The 19975-nt window shown below is 37.0% G+C and overlaps 1 long non-coding RNA gene across 1 annotated transcript; it reads left to right on the top strand.

Moving 5' to 3' along the window:
- The first annotated feature begins 417 nt into the window (after window positions 1–417).
- LOC115418309 (uncharacterized) lies at window positions 418–6346 on the top strand. Its single transcript, XR_003935282.1, has 3 exons — window positions 418–563; window positions 2188–2313; window positions 6266–6346. It is a non-coding gene; the product is annotated as an uncharacterized LOC115418309 (long non-coding RNA).
- Window positions 6347–19975: the final 13629 nt, after the last annotated feature.

Genomic DNA, 19975 nt, shown 5'->3' with positions numbered 1-19975 from the left:
TTTCACTTTAACCTACTATAAAAAATAAAAGGACAAAAAACACATAAAATATAAAATCTGATTTGAAAAATGTATATAATTTATTGCATAAATAACACACAGATTTTTAATGAACCTTTTCACAGATTTTAAAAGTGAATATTGGTTCCGAATATAGGTATAGAAAATTAAAATTGTAATAAATTCAAACTATACTCAAATATTGACATAAAAGCAGATCTTTACTTCGGGTTTTTTCCACTAAAGTGTGGTAATCAAACACAGTTATCATGAGAATTAGAATTTGAATGGTAATACTAACTGTCTGCAATTTTACCGCTGTTTATCGTTATACCGGTAATGGTTCCATCCCTCCTCCACATCCACTAACCCTTTCCCACTGGTATTTGTTGTTCCCTTTACCCATCATCCTCTCTGCAGATCCGGGCTGGGGCTCGTGCACCCTGGGAGTGTTCATCGGTTTGGAATGTTCTGGGTCAAGTCTGTGAGCCTGTCCCACTGGGAGGAGCACAAGCTGCAGATGACACCCTCCATTTAATAAACCGAAAAACACACCTGAACAGGTTTGTTTTTTTTAGGTTTTATTATAGGTTTATCTTAACTCTTTATAGGTCACTCATTGAAATATTGAAAAAGTCAAAATTTCAACCTTAATGTGTTATTGGAGGACTTTATTTTGTGACATTTTTCAACATTTTTTATTGTCACGTTGAAAATAAAGGTCAATGAAGTTACCATATTTGGTTCCTTGCCCTAAAAAAAAAAAAAAAAAACACTCATAGAAATGCTCTGAAATTCAAAATTCCAACCTTAGTGTGTTATTGGAGAATAAAAGACTTTTTTACTTTTGCAAAATTTTTCCAAATTTTTTATTGTCTTGTAGAAAACCAAGTCAATGAAGTTACCATATTGGTTCCTTGCCCATAAATGGTTAAAAAAAAAAATCCAAGAAGTATTTGTAAAAAATACAAGATAAACACATGTAAGGTGAAAGGAACATGTATTTTCGAACATTACGTGTGTGGAAATGACCAAAAATAGTCACTTACCTGATAAAGGTTTAACACTCATAGAAATACTCTGAAATTAAACCTTTCAACCTTAGTGTGTTATTAGAGGACATCACAAAACTTTATTGCATTTGTGAAATTTGTCTTTTGTATTATTATTATTATTATTATGCAGAGAATCAAGGTTAATGAAGTTACCATATTTGGTTCCTTGCCTGTATGTGGCCAAAAAAAAAATAAAAATTAAGAAGTATATAGAAAAAAATAGAAGAAAAACATGTAATATGAAAGGAACTTGCATTTTCTAACATTAGACCCCTATGTGTGCTGTTCCAGACCCCCATCATTCCTTACATTACCTCATCTTCTTTCTGCTCATTTACCTCAAATAAATTAAAAATAATGGTCTGAAATGATCTGAATACCCGCTTTTTAGGCTTAAAAGACACTCAAAGACAAAATACGACTTTGAACGAATGATGAATGAGGAAAAAATGTGCAGTTAGCTTAAAAAATAGATGTATTAAATGAGAAGGAATCAATGAAAACAGATTTTTTTTTGGCCCAGATTTTAGGATTGGAAACCATTTCTTAGAACATCATGGAATATAAACAGAGATGATCCTCCCCATTAAAGAGCAAAAGCTGAGAAAAAAACACATTTTTTTCAGTGCTTTCATCATCTTCTCAGCAGATGCTGATGCAGAACGTTGGTTTGAAGCCTATTCATGTCTTTGCTGCCGTTCATTTTCTCAATTGTCCTGGAATAAAATGAGCTCCAATACAGCATGTCTTCAGAAGGAAAGTGCTTTAGATCTCACAAACACACCAAAATCATTAAATATCTTCTCCGTGGAACACTGAAGACTTTCAAGACCTCGTGAATAATAAGTCTATCAGTTGTAATAAATGTGACAACACCACATTTTTGCACAGATTCCTTTTTCTGGTGAAATGTTGCAGATAGTAAATGATGTCGGTACCATGCACGTCTTTTTTTATCTAAAAGTTTTCCTTCCATTTATCACCTTGGTTATCTGAGTTATTAGATTCTTTAAAGGTCAATAAAGGTTCAGTTTGTTTGTTTTTCTCCTTTTGCAGAAATAAAATCAAATACATCTGAGCCTGTCACTTGTCTGTTGAATCTAATTTTTCTCATTTCCTGTCTTTTTCTTAGTTCATGGCTGAGAACGTAATGAGGCGATGAAGGGTAAATACGAGTCGGCCGTTCCAGTCTACTACTACGAACCCACCCACAGAGACTGCCAGTCAGTTACCGTAGCAACGCATACACAGTACAGTCGTATGTAGAGTGTGTGTGACCATGTGTGTGTTTTTATGTCAAGGACTGGAAAAAACTATTCCAAAAAAAAGATGAAAGAATATGAGGGAAAAAAAAACACTGAAAAAAGTGTTCAGAGAACACAAACCTCCTCCAAGCACCCTGAACAGTGTGCATGTGTGGATCGACTATTTCTGTTTAAATTCAACAGTTTCCAGGTTGTTCCATACAGCAGAAAAGTTGTGGTCAAACATGGTAATAAGTTTTTATAGGTTTTACATTGTTATAGTTATAGTTTGATTGAATTAAAAATTTGATCTATAGGTCTTCAGTACAGGGGGTCTGTAGTTTGTTTTATTTATTTATTTATTTAATTTTTAAAAATTCATTAATTAATTAAAGCTGCAAGCAGCATTGCGCGGGACCTCGCACCGGACGTTCCGCCTCCCGTGCGTTTCACCTCCCTGACCGTCGACACCTCAGCTCCACTCACACCTCCCCGTCCCAATACGAGCTCCCACCGTTTTGTGTCCATCATCCTTACATCCATACAGCGACCAGCGACCCACCAGCGACCCTCTGCTGAAAGCACCATCACTTTTTAATGAGGATTTTATTTTGGAAAAACCCTACTGTGTGTGTGTGTGTGTGAGAGAGAGAGAGAGAGAGAATCAGTCTGAACTAGAAGCACTCGGAGAGCGCAGACCTCCGCCAAGGCTGATTAGTGGCCCCCCCCCGTGGGCCCCCCCACCCCCGATCACCACCAAAATTTAATTGTTTCTTCCTTCCCCCCAACAAACCCTGAAAATTTCATCCAAATCTGTCCATAACTTTTTGAGTTATGTTGCACACTAACGGACAGACAAACAAACAAACAGACAGACAAACAAACAGACAAACAAACAAACCCTGGCAAAACATAACCTCCTTGGCGGAGGTAATGAATTGAAATTATACAAATAGTTGAGCATAAAAGTCATGATTTACCACATTTAAGACTTTTATTTTGAAAAAAACTATTTTGTGTGTGTGTGTGTCTTTGAGAGAATAGTTTTTAATGAATTAAAACCGTAGAAACACTTGAGCGTTTGGCATAAAAATGGAGAAGTTATTTAATAGTCATTATGTATTATTTTTAATAAGGCTTTTATTTTGAAAAAATGTACCTCTTGTACTCTGCAATGTGTGCAAAATATCAAATATCCACAATACAGTGCAGCAAAACCTGTTTTAAAATGAATGGGGGAAAAAATAAATAAATAAATTTTGGGATTGGATTTGAACAAGGGTCCTCTGGTTCCATGGGCAGCAGCTCTAACCACTACACTATCCACAGACTCATGTGAACCAGGACCAGCAAGAGTTTTCAGGGATTTTTTTCAATGTGATCAGTAAAAAACAAGTACTCTTCAAAAAATTGCGATTATTCCATAACCGTAGGTCATATCTCAAAAATTCTTTCACTTTTGGATTCTGCAGACTTGTGGGAATTTAATGAAGTATAACATTTGTGAAAAACGTTGGAAATGAATAAGCAGTAATTGCAGAAACATAGAGTAACTTTCAAAGGCAGATTGCCAACTTCCTGTTGGAGTTAGGTCATCAGTGTCAGTGGATGATTTGTCGGCTCAATCAGACCAACATTTTGGCATTTGTTTCATGTTTCTGTGACATTCCTACTGGCCACTAGGGCAGATTTTGTGTGTTTTTTAGTACATAGGTGGCGCTACAGAGTCCATTTTGGCACCCAAGGGGTTAATTTGGATATTTTATCAAAGTGTTCACCAGCCATGAAATACATGGCAAATTTGGTGAGTTTTGGAGCATGTTAAGGGGGTCAAATGGCAGTCTAAAGTGGAAAAAGTATGAAAATAAACAAATTGTTATAAATCAATAACCATACATCGTATCTCAAAAATTTTTGCATGTGAGAGTTTTGGTTAATCCCGTGAAAGGATAGATATGTCACATGTGGGGAAAAACTCCAAAGTGAAAAATTAGTTCCAGACATTGCAACTTTCCAGGCTTATAAAAAAAAAAAACTAGGGCAGATCTGAAAAAGTTGTGAAATCACTTTTTTGAGGAGGGTTCACTCTATGTTCTGGTGCTATTTAGAAGTCAATACAACAAACAGTGTCATTGGAGTTAGTTTTAGAAATTTTATTTTGAAAGGCGTATTGCAAACTTCCTGTTGGAGTTAGGTCATCAGTGTCAGTGGATGATTTGTAGAGCATCATCCAACAAACATTTTGGCAGTGGTTCCACGTCTCTACAGCATTCCTACTGGCCACTAGGGCTGTTGGCATTTTTTCCACATAGGTGGCGCTAGAGAGCCCATTTTGGCACCTATGGGGTTAATTTTTACATTTTATCAAATTTTTTGCCACACCTGACGTGTGTGCCAAATTTGTTGAGTTTTTGAGCATGTTTAGGGGGTTATAATCCAGTTCAAAGTGACGCCGGAAAAATAATATAAGGGTGGGTGGGGCCTTTCTGTGTGCAGTTCACATGTTCTCCTCATGTCTGTGTGGGTTCTTTCTGGTACTCTGGCTCCTCCCACCATCTAACACAGCTCTTGATAGGTTATGGGTTCATCTAATCCCCCATAGGTGTGATTGTGACAGTGGTTGTTTGTCTGTATATGTTCATTCTGTGATGAACTGTCACATGTCCAGGTGAACCCCACCTTCACTCATAAGTAGCTGGGATAGGCTCCGCCCCGTTGACCCTAGTGAGGATAAAGCGGGTTGAGATAATGAATGAATGAATGAATGAATGAAAAACACTTTAAGGTGAAAAAAAACATCACTTTTGTAACATTACATCCACAACCCCCCGCTGGTTGAAAAAAACCTGACTCACGCATCACGTTAAAGTGAAAGTGAAAGTCTATAGACGCTTTATTAATTCCCACTGTTGTGCAGCTAATTTTCAGTTTCCTTCACCTTTGGAAACTTTAATTTCAGGGAGCAGGACGTGTGTTTACCTCTGCCCCAGAACCAGGTCTGGATCGGCCCGATCTCGTGACTAAATCCAATCTGATCTCTAAAACGGGGGGTGTCAAACTCATTTTAGTTCAGTTCCACGTTCAGCCTAATATGGCATAAAGTGGGCCAGAGCAGTAAAATAATATAAATAATAGGATAATAATAACTTTTAGTGAAAAAAAATTTAAATTCCATAATGAAAATGTTTTCATCTATGAATTGTACTCAAACAAATATGAACCAACCTGTAAATTCTTAAAAAAAGCAGTGCAATGTTAACCATATTAGGCCTTAGTTTATCATTTATACATGTGCATCACAACTTACAGATCACAGTGGATCTACAAATACACAAAACATTAAATAACAGGGAAAAGATTGATTAAAATTCCACATAATTCTCTTAAGAGATTTCGGTTATTCACTTTTTTTTTTTTTTTATAAAAGGCTTGTCTGTAAATGTAAATATTCTTGTGTAGTGTAACTTTTTTTACACTAAAACAAAGAGAAAAAATTATAGTTTTCATTATTTATAGGTTATTATGATAGTATTTTACTGTCTGATCCACTTTAGATTGAATTGACCTACAAAATTTTTTAACATCCTTGAGTGTTAAATATCTTTAGTGTAATTTTTGCATTTCACAAATTCATGCCAGGGGCCGGACTGGACCCTTGGTGGGGCCAGATTTGCCCCCCGGGCCTCAGGTTTGACACCTGTGTTCTAAAAAATGACAGGTCGGCAGCCGATACCGATCTGTAGATTGGATCAGGACATCCTTAATTTCAAGTCAATAATTTCCAATAAGAAAATGACAACGTCCAGATGCATGTGTGCAGTAGATATCTGCATTAACTGACAGATGTTGAGAATATTAGATCCTGAACTTGAGCAGATACAGTAATGTACTCATACGTACTCAAATGTTCCTCCCACTGTTGACCCTGTCTCCTGTCTCTTTTACTCCACCCCCCCTTTCCTCCAGGCTAAGGAGCCAAAAGCAGTGATTAAGGTGGACACCATCACGACGCGACCTTCCAGCCTGAGAAGATGGTAAACCGAACGGTCTGCAGATCGCCGACCTCAAAGACTACAGCACCCGCAACATCTTTTTTTATCATGAAAAACGGCAAGGTTTGCATCACTGTTCTGTTCTGTGTGTCGCCACTAGTTGACACTGTAAACCTTCAACCCTTAAAAAACCTAGTAGAGGTTTCTTGTCTGTGTCATTTAAGCGGGTACACACATAAGGAGTTTCCTAATCTGAGAGAGTTTTTCTGTGTTCCAGACCGCACACATGAACATAAAAAAGCAGGGCATTGAACAGTTTGGATGGTTCTGTGTGAGTTGAACTCCTACATCATCTCAACACAGCACACCGCACATTCCTTGTACCTGGACTTTTTTCTCTTTTTACATGATCAGATTTTCGAACACTTTCTCCATATAATTTCAAATTGGGGTTAATTTGTTCTTTTCCTGTGGCTATTGCCTTTTCTATGTTCAAATAATAACTCAACTCTTGCTTCCAGTGTGACAGTGAAGGTGTGTAGGTAGATTTCCAGTGCTCAAGTATCAGTTTTTTCAATACAACTGATGAAAAAAAATATAATCCACCTATGTGGATGCTTCACTGTATCTTGTAACATATCTTGAAATACACAAAGTGATGAATCAAAATTAAATTTCAAACCCGCACTACGGACAATCAGTGTTCTACACCTATCCAAATCTGCCAATATGCCAGACCAGTCTTGAAAAAGAGATTTGCAGTCACAATGAGCTGTTTTAACGTGGTTAAATAAAGGATATATGTATAATTCCTCTGTATTTTACTACATTCCGCAAAATGCATGGATTAAACAAGTCCCTAATTCCACATTTAAGAACACTCCCTGACGTAGCTTTGTTATATTTATTAATTTTATCTCTGAACAAGGTCTGTTCTATCAACACGTTTTGAAATGTTTCCTAATGAAGAAACGGTTGAATTTTTAGGAATATGTAAACTAAATTATACATTCAGAAACATGTCACCACAGATACATCAGGAGTTAAAGGATTAAATGTCAAAAACCTGTTCTAAACTAAATACTTTTCATTTTCAGGTGTGCAGTTGCAGGCCTGGACTTTGTTGGTCTTTCATGCAGTTGGAGAATGTCTTATTCTGCCGTTTGGTGATGGAAGTGTTTGCTCTGAGTTCCAGCAGAGCACGTCCTTTAAACCAGGGTTTCTCAACACTCCTGTTCTTTCAGGTTCCACATTCAGCCTGATTTGATCTCCAGTGGACCAGACCAGTAAAATAAGAACAGAGGAACCTAGAAATATATGTCAACTCCAAATTATGTCTGTTTCAGAGCAAAAAAAAAACCCAGATTAAATGATGAAAATATTTACTTTTATAAACTATCCAAACAAAAAAATTGTGAATAACCTGAAAAAAACTGAAATTCTTCAGTAAAATCAGTGTAATTTGCTCATGTCTTCTTCTCCACTTCTCATTAGTCCATGTGCATTTGGATCAGATCTACAAAGACACTTAACAGTGAGGAACAGGAAGAAAAGAGTTCAAATTTGGCTGAATTTAATACAGACATGTTCAGGTTGGACACATTTGTTCAGGTTAGTCACATTTTATTGGTACAGGAGAGTTTGGAAATGGAAATATTTTCATAAGTTAATGTGAGTTTTTGCACTAAAACAAAGACAAACATTTGCAGTTGTCATTATTTACAGACATAACTGTAATATTATTTTTCCCATCAAACCCAGTAGTAAATCTGCAGTCCTTCTTTTGTGTGGGTTCTTCTGCTGTTATTATTTGACTGTAGATCAGATGGTCTGGATGTGGAACCCACACTAACAGGAGTTCCACAGCCTGGACTGTGGAATTTATACACTGTGTAAATTCATCCAGGGGTCGGACTGGAACCTGTGATGGGACGCATTGATCCCTGGGACGCATGTTTGAGACCCCTGTTTTAAACAGACTGTGAATAAATGTAAAAAAGAAGACTTTAAAAGAAACTAGTTAATACAGGAAGATTGGATTGTTTTTGCATTAATGCATCATGTGTCTGTCAATTATTCCAGGTGTGTGTAACAAAAGATAACAGCTAACGGATGCCATTTTCCTGTTTTTTTCGAAGCTGTTCTGTTATTTAAACTGTGCCACAAGGGGTCTTTCAGTCCAGATATTTGTCATGTGTCATTTGAAGGGACAGACGGGTGCTGAATCTACCTGCTTTGTGTTGTTGTGGGCGAGTCTCCAAACCTTTTCCCACCATTTGTACTGATGTACAGGCTGGTGGAATCCATTAGCAGATGACATTCAGAACGCTAATTGATCATTCTGCGTCATTCGGAGACACATGTTGAAGTAAATGAAAGTGTTCGGTGTCACGTCAGGCTGAGAATGTAGTTTGTTGAGGTTTAGTGTTTGAGAACTGAGAGGAAACTCAAAATACTTTATCAGTGGTTTATTAATCTGCACATAAAGGCATCATGAGCTTCATTCATCATTGTTTGGAATATGTGGTGACTCGACCTTTGATGCTTTAATATGTGAACCTTTACCTGGAATCAGGGCTTAAAGGGATAAATTATCCACGTAAAAAAGGTGTACACTGCAAAAATCTAAATCTGACAAAGTGTATTTTACTCATTTCTATTTTTTATTTATTTATTTAACCTTTATTTAACTAGGAAATGTCCCATTGAGATTAAGAACCTCTTTTACAAAGGGTGTCCTGGCCAAGATAGGCAGCAGCAACACAGCACATAGTTACAAGAATACATACAACATAGACACACACTCGACAAAAACAGATGATAAAAATTGCATGTACAGGCAGATTAAGAAAAGCAGGTGCAAGATATGGAATTGGCCTCAAGAACTCTCAATTTGGACTTAAAAGTGCTCAAAGAAATCAACTCAGTTTCCAGTCTTTCTGTAACTGATTCCATTCATGAGGTGCAGAACAACTAAAAGCCTTTTTACCCATTTCTGTACGGGCAAATGGAACAGACAGCAGAATGCACTCATTTGCTCGAAGAGAATAATTTTCAGAATTTCTCTTGTCAATTAAGGAACAGATGTCCAAATATCTCATCGCACTTAAAATCCAACAGAATCACCTAAAGAGGAACTTTTCAGTGAGATATAAGAACTGATTTATAGACAATGGATCTGGAAAATCTGATTTCAACAAATCTTACCAAGATAATTTTCACTTGCTCCATTGGCAGATTTTTTTGTTTGAATTAAGCAAAAAACTGTTGAATTAAGCAAAAAAATTGTTTAATTAAGTAAAAAAAAAATGTTGAATTAAGCAAAAAAAAAAAAGTTGAATTAAGCAAAAAAAAAAAAAATCTTGAATTAAGCAAAAACTATCTTGGATTAAGCAAAAAAATAAAATAAAATCATGAATTAAGCAAAAAAAAAAAGTTGAATTAAGTAAAAAAAAAAAAATTGAAGTAAGCAAAAAAAAGAGTTGAATTAAGAAAAATATCTTAGATTAAGCAAAAAGAAATCTCGATTTAAACAAAATATTTTGAATTAAGCAAAAAAAATTGAATTAAGCAAGAAAAAATCTTTAATTAAGCAAAACAAATGTTTAATTGAATTAAGCAGAAAAAAATGTTGAATTAAGCAAAAAAAAAAAAAAGTTGAATTAAGCAAAAAAATCTTGGATTAAGCAAAAAAAATCTTGAATTAAACAAAAAAATATTTTGGATTAAGCAAAAAAAATCTTGAATTAAGCAAAACATTTGTTGAATTAAGCAGAAAAAAATCTTGAATTAAGCAAAATATCTTGAATTAAACAACAACAACAAAAAAATTTTGAATTAAGCAAAAAAAAAAAAAAAAAAATCTTGAATTAAGAAAAAAAATATGCCAACGGAACAAGTGAAAATTATCTTGGTAAGATTTGTTGAAATCAGATTTTCCAGATCTATTGTCTATAAATCAGTTCTTCACTGAAAAGTTCCTCCTTAGGTGATTCTGTCTGATTTTAAGTGTGATGAGATATTTGGACTAGAAATGAAAAATACACTTGGGAAGATTTAGATTTTTGCAGTGCATGGTTTAACTGGATTGGTGCGGTCCAGCTTCATTATTTAAAGGTGGTTTACAAATGATCTTCAACATTACCATTCATACATATCTTATCTATTAGAGCCCTTTTCATATATCTTATTTTATATATACAAAAGTGTAAAAAAACTAAACAAACTTATGAACTGGGTGCTTACAGTTTCAATATTTCTCACTTATAAACAATCATAGTGTTACAATACCTCTGGGTTCTTTAAATGTTACACATGTTTATGGAGAAAAAAGATAAAACAAAGAATAAATACAGGGAGAATTTTAAAAAAAGAGGACATTTTTAGAGGAGTGGTACAAATTCTGGGCAGCTAGAGGATATAAACTTGATCCATTTGTCCCAAATATAATAAAATTTATATGTTAAATCTGATCTGATCTGATCTCAGCGCTGTCAAACTCATGTTAGTTCAGTTCCACATCTAGCCTAATATGATCTCCAGTGGGCCGGACCAGTAAAATAATAACAGTGAAAAAAGTACAATTAAATTATAATAATGTTTAAATCTACAAAAATCTGAATAACATGAACAACTGGAAAATGTCTTATGTAAAACAACTGCAATTTTAAACAATTTTCTGCCTCAGATTATCAGTTTATCATTTACACATGTGCATTATAACTGACATTACAATTACAAATGCATGAAACATTTACTAACAGGCAGAATATTGGTACAACTGCATTCACTTATCTTAAGACATTTCAGGTTTTTCACATTTTTTGTAAAATAACAGTTTTTTAATGTAAACATTTTCATGTAATTTTAATTTTTTACACTGAAACAAAGAGAAAATTTGCTATTTTCATTATTTATAGGTTTAATATGATAGTATTTTACTGGTCTGACCTACTTGACATCTAATTGGTCTGTATGTGGAATCTGAATTAAAATGATTTTAACATCCTCGATTGTTCATATCTTCAGTGTAATTTTTGCACTTCACAAATCCATCCTATGGGTCGAATTGGACCCTTTGGCGGGCCAGGATTTGGCCCCCGGGCCGCATGTTTGACACCTGTGTCTTAGCTTATCTTATCTTAGCTTAGCTTATCTTATCTTATTTTATCTTATCTTACTGTTGTTTTCCTTGTTTCTTTCAACTGGTGCCTAAACTAACCAGGACCTTTCTAAAGTAAGGACACATGGAAAAGACAGGCCCTCAGGAAAGTTTACATCCCTGAGTTCACAAACAACTTCACATCTTCACCTGCTGTTTTTTCTCCATTTGCCTCTTTATCTTTCAAATAATTCCGACTCGTGAGGGAAATCTGCAACATGCATGAACATTGGTCACTACTGTAAATGACTATGTTCCTTTTTATTTTTTATTTTTTTTATTTTTTTTTAACTTCATTTTTTTTTTAGTTTTGCTCATCCAAATATACACAGCATTTTATTTTTAAATTTATTTAAAAATTTTTTTCCTTTTTTTTTTTTTTTTTTCTGGGCTCAGCTGGCTGACAGGCAGCTGTCTGTACCGATAAGGCAGCAGCCCACACCAACTGTACTCCCAGTCATCACTGCCCATTTTTCTAACACCTTTGCTTGTGTATCCTCTTTTATTTGGACATTTTACCAGGGAGTATCTCACACTATTGTTTTTTTTTTTTGTTTTTTTTTCCCTACTTGTCTTGTCCAGCGTTCTAACAGCAGAATGGTAGTCTGGTTCCTTTTGGTGCTGAACAAATTTCCTTTGCCAAGGGTAACTTCATAAAGTATATGAAGCACCCTTTGATATTCTACTGTGTTTATTATGAGTTTTGTTGAACCACATTTCGATGCCGGACCTGACATGGGGGGTGGGGGTGGGGGGGTAGAAGAAGGGGAGAGAACAAGAGAGAAGAAGGTGAAGACCCTCACAAGAAAGTATCAACAATACAAACAGCAACAACCATGGAGACAATTATAATGGTGACAATAACTACAACCAGAACTGAGTAAACTCGGCAGAAGAGAGAGAAAAACAAAACCAAACAAAACTACAAAAAAAACAAAAAAAAAAACACAACAATGAGATACATAAGACCTATGAAATGAAGAATATAAGAAAGCATGAACAAAATGTCGTATACCACATTCGTATAAATAATACCTATAACAAATAATACCAGAAACAAATCCACACACATCAGTTGTTCACATTCATCTGCTGTGACAGAGTGAACCAGGCAAACAGACTGAGGTGAAGAACACACACATGCAACCGCAACCGCACTCCCTCCAAGGATCAGGGACCGACCCGGAGGGCCCCAAGGCCCGGCCATCCAGCAGATACCACAGAGAGGGGGGATCCAGCCCCCCCCCCCCCCCCCCCGAGAGGCAACAGTGTGCCCGCCCCGAAGATGGTCGAGGGAGGCCCCCACCAGAGGCCCCACAGCAGCCGAGCACAGGCCCCAGGAGGCCAGGGACGCCAGCTGCCACCCCCCCGCCGGGGGCCGGCCACCCAGGGGCAGGCGAGGCGCCGGCCCCCGAGCCCCATGAGCCCAGGAGCCACCCGTCTCCCCGGGCAGGGGTCCCACCCAGCACACCGGCGGCCAGGCCGGCCCAGACCGCCATAAGCTGCAGGCCAGTGCGCACCCCGATGCCACAGCCAAGCGACCTGGGGGTCCTGAGGCCCACCTCCCCATCCCACCAAGCCCAACCCCCAAACCCCACACACACCCCAGTCCCCCACTCACCCACACAAGCATATGCACACACACACCCACTGACTCCCAGACATACACACCACCCATCCATATACACGGCATTTTACAAACATAAACATATCTAATCAAACATCCCTATATGGCATATGAAAAAATATGGATATCTGCAGTAGATACTGATTACAATTCATCACAAATGAAACATGAATGACACTATAAAGACCAAGAAAAAAAAAAGGAAAACAAAAACATACATGTATATGACCACTTCTGAATGCTTATTGTATTAAAAGCTTAATCATGTGACTCCATCTCTTGGTAAATATCTCTCCTTGAATTCTAAGTACATCAGTAATTTACTCTGATAGATTTCCCTCACTTTCTCAATCCAAATGTTATATGTGAGAGGTTCAGGTTTCAACCACTTGATAGTGATGCATTTACTGGCTGTTGTTAGTAAAATTCGCAGAAGGTATTTTCGGTTATTTCCCTCTAAACTTTCTGGGATTACACCTAAAATAGCAAACTTTAATTTTAAAGAAACTGTTTTAGTTGAAATCTGTGTTCACAGTGACTTTGTGGTGTTTTTGATGTGTGTTTTGTACAAATGGTATCTGAATGTATTTAAACAATCACATAACTGTTTTCATGACCCAGGAAGTGGATGCCTTGTGCATTTATTTACAATATGTACATATGACAGGAGAATAATTATGACTAAAACTGTACTTTAAAAAAAAAAACAAAAGGAATGGGTGACAATGGCTTGGATAACGCGACAGGCACCAGTAAACACTAAAATTAACCATGAAAATAACGAATAAATGCTTTGTTTACAAGAAAAAACATTAACATCTCATGTTTGATATGCTAATATGTGCATACTGAAGTATATAAACCCTTTGATATGCTAACGTGTCATTAACGAGCATAAAATGTTATCAGTGTAGAGCAGAAGTAGTAAAACTATATATAGAAAGTAAATCTATCGTGCTGGTTTACGTATTAAAAAAGGAAAAGCTCTACACTGCAAAAAACGGCCTGAACAAACATAAGAAAATTAAACTCACTAAACTCATTAAAATGTTTTATTTCAAGTAAAATTATCTGCCAGTGGAGTAAGAAAATAGCACTTATCAAGTTTTGTTAACATAAGAAAATATTATATAAGGATTATAGAATGATAACATTGTTATTTTAAAAAGAATATACTTGTTTCAAGTCTATCTATCTATCTATCTATCTATCTATCTATCTATCTATCTATCTATCTATCTATCTATCTATCTATCTATCTATCTATCTATCTATCTATCCATCCATCCATCCATCCATCCATCCATCCATCCATCCATCCATCCATCCATCCATCCATCCATCCATCCATCCATCCATCCATCCATCCATCCATCCATCCATCCATCCATCATCCATCCATCCATCCATCCATCCATCCATCCATCCATCCATCCATCCATCCATCCATCCATCCATCCATCCATCCATCCATCCATCCATCCTCCTTAGACCCAGTAACTACTACTACTAATAATAAAAAACAAACAAACATTGGACCTTTTTTTTTTTTTTAAACCAGTGGCCCTAATCCTCGTCCATAATACAGATCCTCTGTTTCCTCAACCCAGAATAAAACCACATTCTGTTGTTTTCCCCACAAGGGCATCATCAAAAACATTTATTCAGAAATTCTGTTTACTAATATAATCCCCATCAAAATGACCCTGGTTAAGGATACACAAAGAGCCGTTTATCTGTGGGTTCTTCTCTGAAACTGGTCCTAAAAACAGGACATTTGGACTAAAAATTCACACCAGATGTAGACAAATGTTATAAAACAAGTTTGGAAGCACTTTGGGTCTATTTGAAAAATAAATATTTACTGAGATAAAAGAGAAACTAATTTTCAGATAACACACATTTTTATATTTTACATTATATTTACTACAAAAATCTACATGCAAGATGGTCAAAAGGACACAAAAAAATTACACACTACTATTTTTTTTTAATATCTCTTTATTCTCTCACAGGTACATTTTTGGAATTGAACTATTTATTCAAGGCAGAGTGTTTCACAAAAATGACCGCTGTTGCAAAATCATTCCACACCAAGCCTGGAATGAGACTGAGACTGATGAAAACCCCACATGTGTGGATTAGAAAAACCACTAGGATCCACACACTGAACACAGTGTCTGTATTTAGAGTCAATAGAAGAGCATTTACACGTTTACACAGCTAATGCACTGACACCTAGGCAGATTTAATGTCCATATTTGGGTCCTAGTTTTGGACCCAATATTTGATTAAAAAATTCATTAATTATGGGATGGCTCAGAGTAAGAGTCTATTTTTTGTGCATTTCTCTGAGGTCATCATTAGGTCCATCCTGGGGGAAATCTGTCAACATTTACCTTTTATTATTGGGTCTAAACAGATGGAAAAGTGACAGATACTAAAACAAGTGTTCAGAGAATGCATTCTCTGAACACTTGGGATGCAAGCATCCCGAACGGTGTGCATGTGTGGATTGACTATTTCTTTTTAAAGTATGGATATGCAAAACAAATTTCATAATGATATTTCATGAATTGCATTTTTTATGATTTTTTGAAAGTGGTGCATAAAAAATAACAAAAGTCAACAGTGTAACGGAACAGAAATGGAGTGGAACGATATTTGGTACAAAGTTGAAGCTTGGTACCAGTCATCTGTCTGTCTAAGTAGATTCAATTCACGTCAATATTTGTTGAGTTCTAATTTTAAATGTGTGTTAAATGGGATTTTCAGTGTTCAGTGTAAATGTCCACAGAGTCCACATTCCACAGTGGATGTGGACAATTTAGTTCCACATACAAGAGATTGTTCTAAGCTACAGGTGGATCCAACTGGAGGCTAATCGGAGTCGTATTGAATTTTTTATGAATTTTGGAAAATGTCTCAGTGATGACAGATGGAAAACTGTAGATGTTGTGACCTTGCTGTGACCTTGAACTTTGGCCTACTGGGACCAAAATGGACTGGGTTGGTCCCAGGGCCAAGGCCCATCTGTGGGGAAGATTTGGGAAAGATGGGTGGAAGAGTTTTCCTATAAAGTTGATAACAATCAAACACACAAACACACAAACAAACAAACAGCACAAAGTGATCACAACACCTCCTGGCGGAGGTAGAAAACCCAGTTTCAGAGGAACACCCACTCATGCATGTAGTCGTCCACAGTTGTACTACACTTTTATTTTATTTTACGCTCACACATCAAGATGCTGGTAGAATTAAAAGGCATCTCTAAACAACCTGATCCACGGTGACTCCAGCAGTTTTACATTCCGACTCAGACTGTGTTTAGTCTGCGTCTGTCAGTCTGAGACATGAAAGGACTCACTATCCTGCTGGGTTAAGCTCATTTGCTAAATGGATGTCATAATTCATTTTTGTCAGACATGTGAGGCATGTTTGTGGTAGGAATCACTTATGTAGGTTTGTGCGACAGCTTAGAGAATCCAACAGTTTTCCGAGGATGGTTTGGCAGCAGAGTGTCGCCAGTTTGTGGAAGCTGGGCTCTCCGACTGAAAAGAGCTCAAGCTGCTCTTTTCACTTCAGTAAACTCGCCAAGAGACGCTGTGCTTATATTCTTTGATAGTTGCTATCAGCGTGGATTTTAAAAGGTTGTCCTCATGTAAACTTTCAACCGTGACAACAGAGTTTTGCTTTGTGAAAGTAAAAATGCAATATGTCTGAGGTTTGATCAAAGAAAAAGCCGAAAATGAACCAGGCTTATAGAATTTAGTATATTTGAACTTCGTGTGTAGAGTTTGATTCAATTTCAGCTGCGACTCAAAGGTATACAAGACGTCATAAAAACCTAAAGGCAGCAGAGCGTCTTACAGAAACTCCTGCAGGTTAAAGCGGAATAATCACCTGTAGTGTTAATGAATTCTAAGGCAGCGTTCACACCTTTAACTGCGTCCATAAGTATTTGGACAGTGACATTAGACATTTTGTACCTTTGCCTCTGTACAACAACACACTGGATTTAACATGAAGCAATGAAACGGTCACCTGACCTCAACTAGGACTGCACGATATTGGAAAAAACAGACATTGCGATTTTTTTAACCCTGCGATATTCAGGGTGTATCAAAAAAAACTATGCATTTTGAACTAGAAAAGCACTCGGAGAGCACAGACCTCCACCAAGACAGATCAGCCCCCCCCCCGATCATCACCAAAATTTAATCATTTGTTCCTTGTGCCAGGATCAACATTCATTCATTCATTTTCTGAACCCGCTTTATCCTCACTAGGGTCACGGGGGTCTCTTGGAGCCTATCCCAGCTACATAGAGGCGAAGGCAGGGTTCACCCTGGACAAGTCGCCCGTTCATCGCAGGGCTGAACATATACAGACAAACAATCACTCTCACATTCACACCTATGGGCAATTTAGATTAACCAATTAACCTATCAGTGCATGTCTTTCCATGGTGGGAGGAAGCCGGAGTACCCGGAGAGAACCCACGCAGACACGGGGAGAACATGTAAACTCCACACAGAAAGGTCCCACCCCCATGGACTAAAGGTCCCACCCCCCGTCAGCTGGTGTTGGAATCAAACCCAGGACCTTCTTGCTGTGAGGCACGAGTGCTAACCACTGCACCACCGTGTCGCCAGTATCAACATTTCCTTAAAAATATCATCAAAATCCATCCATAACTTTTTGAGTTATCTTGCACACAGACAGACAAACAAACAACCCCACCCCCCACCCCCACCCCAAACTTCAGCTCAAGATTGAATTCTTATGCAGCACTTCTTTCTTCTGGGGCTGTTTCCCATTTTAAATAAGTACAGTTTTATATACGAGTGTAAAATATTACTTCCTCGATGCTAGTGAAATTATTGTGAAATACAGATGTGATCAGAATGACCAAAATATTAAGTATAGGATTGAAGGAAAATAGTTTTAACCTCCTGAGATCCAGCAATGCATTATTGGCCTCCGTAGGGGAAAGAGTTTCACAGCTGTAAAAGACATTCCATAAAAAAACTAGAAAAGCACTCGGAGAGGGCAGACCTATGCCAAGGCAGGTCAGTCCCCCCCATCACCACCAAAGTTGAATCATTTGTTCCTTGTGCCAGTGTCAACATTTCCTGAAAATTTCACTCAAATCCGTCCATAACTTTTTGAGTTATCTTGCTAACAGACAGACAAACAAACCAATAAAGAAATGAACCCCAATGAAAACATAACCTCCTTGGCAGAGGTAATAAATAAAATTTGTATCTGAAAAACTATTGCATTATGCTTTTTCCAATCAAGACAATTATTTAATGTAAAAAAAAAGCCAAGACTTTCCTGGGTCTCAGCAGGTTAAAGGAGCAGTTGGTTGCGGTTGATTCTATCAAAAAACTAGAAAAGCAGTTGGAGAGCGCAGACCTCCGCCAAGGCAGATCAGTGTCAGAATTGCCCGGTTACAGCATGAACACTTTGGACACCATGTCAGTTTCATTTGTTTACCCATGGCAGCTGTTCCTGCCTTTCAAAGTTAATTCAACTTGTTTAGGTATGAAAATGTCACTGAGGACAGGACAAGTTAGGGTTAGGGTTAACCCCTGTTAATGCTGTAATCTGGCAATTTTGTGGAAAACAAGATGGATGTCCACTGGCCCCTCTCATGACCTTTGATTGGATTTAAATCCCACCGCTACCTCATGCAAATCCGTTTTAACTTGGATTGCTCAGTTTGCCCCTGCTCACTTATGCATGAAAACCTTGGTCTGTAAATTTGGACAAATATCCACCAATCACCTACCTACAGACACCCACAAAAGAAAATGACAAAAATTATCAAATGCGGAACTGGGGGTAATTTTTCAAAATGTGTAGTTTTTTTTGATACACCCTGTATATTGCAATATGAAAAAAATACCCATGCGTATATAGCAGCTGTGTGGTGCCGACATAAATGCTTAAACAAATGAGTTGTGTTTCCTCTGGTTATGTCAACGACTCACTCCAAACTGATTAAGAACGATTCACTTTAACCTACTATATCGACACAAAAGGGCAAAAAACACACAGATATAAAATCTGATTTGAAAAATGTACATAATTTATTGCATAAATAACACAAAGATGCTTAATGAACCCTTTCAAAGACTTTAAAAGTGAATATTGATTCCAAATATTAGGTATAGAAAATTAAAATTGTAATAAATTCAAACTATACTCAAATATTTGACATAAAAGCAGATCTTTACATAGGCGTTTTCTCCAATTTTCTTTTCCCACCCCTGGTCCTCCCAGTTTAGGGTTAGGGTTAGGGTCAGGTTTGGTGTTAGGGTCAGGGTTAGGGTCTCGTGGGGGTCATCCTCACCCTTACTCCAGCACTGTAGTTTAAATGTCTATCTGAATGTATCTCAATGTTGCTCAAAACACTATTTCTGTTTTCATAAATCTGTTTTTGTAAATTCGTAAATAAGAAAATGATGCACACATGCTGTGGTGTCTGTCACCACATTCAGATGGGCAGCAGAATTACATGGACTTGTATGAATGCAAATTCCATTAATATTGATTAGTATCTGTTTATATAAGTATGAGTGTAAAGCAGTTGAAACACTAAGATTATTAGTACTTGTGGACATTTGAAACATTTGACTATTAAGTATTTATGATTGATTATATGTTTGAAAAGTTTAAAAAAAATTTTTTTCTGCTTTTCTAAGATGGTGTCTATTGCAGGTCACGTCTTCTACATATCAACTGCATATAAAACACCTGCGTAATTTTATCTGTCCTCAGTGTGATGAAGGACCTCAGACCCAAACATCAGCTGGTTAAATGAAAATAAATAAATAAATAAATAAATGCATGCTTTGGGAGCTCACAGGTTGTGTGGACCTTCC

Source organism: Sphaeramia orbicularis, chromosome 1, assembly GCF_902148855.1.
Source record: "Sphaeramia orbicularis chromosome 1, fSphaOr1.1, whole genome shotgun sequence".
Lineage (NCBI taxonomy): Eukaryota > Metazoa > Chordata > Actinopteri > Kurtiformes > Apogonidae > Sphaeramia > Sphaeramia orbicularis.
Note: the sequence above shows the minus strand (reverse complement) of the source record. Positions and strands in the feature narration are given on the sequence as shown.